Below are 4,008 nucleotides of genomic sequence, written 5' to 3' on the forward strand. Positions count from 1 at the left end.
AAAATAGCTTCCTTCTCAGTCTCTAATTTTAGAGACACAACTAAATTAACGCCCTTTGTCTACCATATTTATATTTTAGTATTTCATAATTATTTTTTCTGTGCCTTAGCAGTCAGGAAAATTAAAATAGTAACAGAGGAAATAATAAAGGTTAAACAATGGAGTCATTTTGAACTTCTTATAGTCTACTTTCCTGTACACTGAATATTAAATTTTAAAAAAAACCATGAACTATTTCCATCAAGTGGTGTTTGAATGATCAATTTCTGGTTAGAAGATCAACGCCTACCCGACAGCACCACCTAGCTCCAACAGCAATATATAAGTCAATGATGGATGCAGAGCTATCAGCATACGGGCCATATACGACCTTCAGCTACACAAGGGAAAAGGAGGATCCAAGCACATTTGCCCACAGTCAGATATACTTCCATTCTCCAGCCCTATTCGGACACCTCCTGGCCTTCATATTCCACTCTACATCCCAGCTGGATTCAAGAATTGGTTGGCATGCACGTGATATTGCAAATAAGACACAATTATGAGGATTTATTAGCGAAGTTAACAAAGTACAAAATGTTAAGGATATTGTTCTTTTGCTCAAAGCCTCTCTTCTCAGCAATGCTTGTAAGCACGTCTCTTTCTTTTTCTGTTCCTCAAACTCACCCACACTGACTTGCTTGAGCAAGTATTATAAGTTAGTTTAGCTCACCTGGCTCCTCAAACCAGTGATGTGAATAAAAGTAACCAATATTACACCTATTCTGAGCTGGGAAGCTCAACAATCTCTTGTATAATCTGTGTTGCTGCCCTCTCTTCATTAAGGGAATTTGGATGGACTCCACTGTTGGCTTTATTTCGTGATGTTATGGGATTCTGATCCCACTGCTGCCAAGGCTCATTTTAAACCAAGCCGAATGGCAAAACTGATCCATCCACGAGTGAGAATTCTATACACTAAGAAGAATGGAGTAAACAAACCGTGTTTGCATTTTGCTTGACTTTTAAAAATATTTATTATTGAGAGCTAACATATATCAAATCATGCCATAGTTCAATCACATCAAAAAGAAATGTACAATTGCTACCGCAATCAGTTTCCAAACACTATTTTTCTTCCTGGACTCCTTGACATCATCTCCTTTTACTGCCCACATCCTCCGAAACCTTTATTCTACTGGCTGTCCTCACAGATTCATCAATCCTGGGTTTCATAGTCTGAAACACAGAAAACCATATACCACAGCTTCAAGAAAGTGACCTCCAATGACATAAGATCTCTGAGATACACCTTAATATGAAAAAACGAAAAAACAAAACATCAGAAAACGTTGAAAACCAAATAAGGCCCAGCTTGCATCAGTGTTCACAGGAGGCTCATTTCCTATGCAGTTGCCACAAATAAATCTTGGGCTCCCACTGTCATCCATAGCCTTGTACTAAAGCAATTCTCATAATGAAATTAAGGAACATTTTGCCAATTGTTTCCCTGAGACTTTTCTACCTTACATGCATAATCAATGAATACAACACTGTAAGCAATGTAGAAAAACATAATTTGATAAGTTCAATAAATAATAGTTCTTAGCAATCACTACCTGTGTGATATAGTGACTATAAACCCAGCTGTTAACTGCAAGGTCTGCAGTTTGAAATCACCTGCCTCTAAGTGGGAGAGAGACTGTCCTTTCCACTCCCATAAATAGTTATTGGAAAGTCACAGGGTCAGCTCTACCCTGTCCTATAGGGTCTTTATGAAGTTGTGTCTTTATGCATTGACTCGATAACAGTGAGTATTTTTGTTTTGGGTTTTTTTTTGTTTTATAGCAGTCATTAATATAAATCTTGTGATATTATATAAACAAAGGCTTGAGGCTAAAGGGAAGGTAAAGTGTTAAAACAGTGATATTCTGGTTGTTACAATAATAGTGATGTTCTGGAGCTAAACTATGGCTATACAAAGGAATTAATTTTATTGCATCCCCAAATATCAACTATTAGACCATGTTTACACCCCAAAGTAGAAAAAATTGAATTTCTTAAATATTGAAGCTGTAGAAAAAGTACATCTCTGCATGAAAAATAAGATTGACCCAGGGATGTAGTTTTTAGTTGTTTTTATTAAAAGTAGATCATTGAAAATAAGTATTCGGTTATTTCTCAATTTACATTGTGTATCTTCTATCAACTTGCTTGCAGACAGATTTTATTATGATTAAGATATACTCTTAAAAAAGATTTAATTTTATGGAAATGAAATCATGAGACTCATTATGTAACTCATGCTAACAGCAAACAGCTGGTGAGAACTGCAGTGTAATACTACAATATTCTTCTTTCTGAGACAACCATTGCAATTTATTTTTTGTCATGTTGATCATTCTTGTTTAGTCATGGACATGTATAACCAAACAAAATGGTGTTCAACTCTGTTGAACATATTAATTATTATTATTATGTTTGTGTTTATTACATTGCATCTCAAATTCCTTTAAAAAGTGAAGCTTACAAATACAAGTGTATACTTTTCAATATAATTTTAATAGTAGCAAAATTACAAGTAAAAGTCACGGAGGCGTAGTGGTTACATTTTGGAGTGCTAACCAAAAGGTTAGCAGATCAAAGGCTTTCTACCCCTGTAAAGAGTACAGACACAGAAACCCAAGGGGCAGTTTGGCTATGAGCCGTAAATGACTCAATGGCTGTGAGAAAAATTATAATGATATTTCTTTAATATAATGGATGAGGCTAGAAACACTTTGCTTTTGTTCATTGTAGGTTCCTGGCATGAAATCAAATTTTAATAACATATAAGCTAGAGAAGCACATATTACATTTTTAAATGGGATTAAGATAGATGATAACTCATCAAACCCTTTATCACTTTATACTAGCCAGAAGGATACGACCTAAAGTTATTTCCAAGAACTGTCCATGATTTTATATTTTTGTTGTTACTTTTACCTCAACCCTGCTGTTGCCATTGTGGAAGCAGTTATGAACTTGCCATGAACAAATTAGAAGGGGCCAATTGGTTGCAGTTGGATACAGGGGTTGGACTAATTCAACATGGTGGTAGACGCAGGCTAAAATGAATTGAAATTGTTAAGAATGCAAAATGGTGCAGCCACTTTGGAAGACAATCTGACAGTTTCTTACAAAGATAAACACAGGCCTACTAGCAATCTCACTCCTACGTATTTATCCAAATGGGTTAGAAATGTATGCTCACATAAAAACCTGCAGACAGACATTTATTTCAGTTGTATTCACAATTGCAAAAATTGGAAGCAAACAATGTGCCCTTCCGTAGGTGAATAGATAAACTGCACTACAGCTACACAATGCAGCATTATTCAGTGCTGAAAGAAACGTGCCACCAAGCTCTGAAAAGAGAGGGATAAACCTTCAGTGCACATTGAAATCTGAATGCAATGTGAAAAAGGCAGTCTGTAAGGGCTATGTGCTGAAAAATCCCAACTATATGAAATTCAGGAGAAGAAAAACTTTAGACATTGAAAAGATCAGCATGACATGGTCTTGGTAGACAGTATTCATCCGTCAAAACTCACAGGCCTGTACAATGTAACGTAAAGCCTAATGTAAATTGTGTTATACTGAATTGTGCCCGGCCCTAAAGCAAACCACTGTATCTGTAGATGTGATTCTGTTTTGAAACAGGTGTTTTCTTTTGCTTAATTAAAGAGTTCATGCCAGAAAAGAATGTGTCCTAATCTTGGTAAAAAAATGTAGACTAGGCACAAACTCACACACACAGGTGGATGAGGAAGGCAAAGGACAAAATCAGATGCATCTACAAGCCCAGGAAAAAGAAAGTATTGGCCAGCAGCTTTCAAACTGTGGGTCTCAACCCCTTTGGGAGTTGAACGATCCTTTCACAAGGGTCACCCGATTCATAACAGTAGCAAAATTACAGTGATGAAGTAGCAACGAAAATAATTTTATGGTTGGGGATCACCACAACGTGAGGAACTGTATTAAAGGGTC

This window comes from Echinops telfairi, unplaced genomic scaffold (genome assembly GCF_000313985.2).
Source record: "Echinops telfairi isolate 266 unplaced genomic scaffold, ASM31398v2 ScPeMD7_7468;HRSCAF=8506_0, whole genome shotgun sequence".
NCBI classification, from domain to species: domain Eukaryota; kingdom Metazoa; phylum Chordata; class Mammalia; order Afrosoricida; family Tenrecidae; genus Echinops; species Echinops telfairi.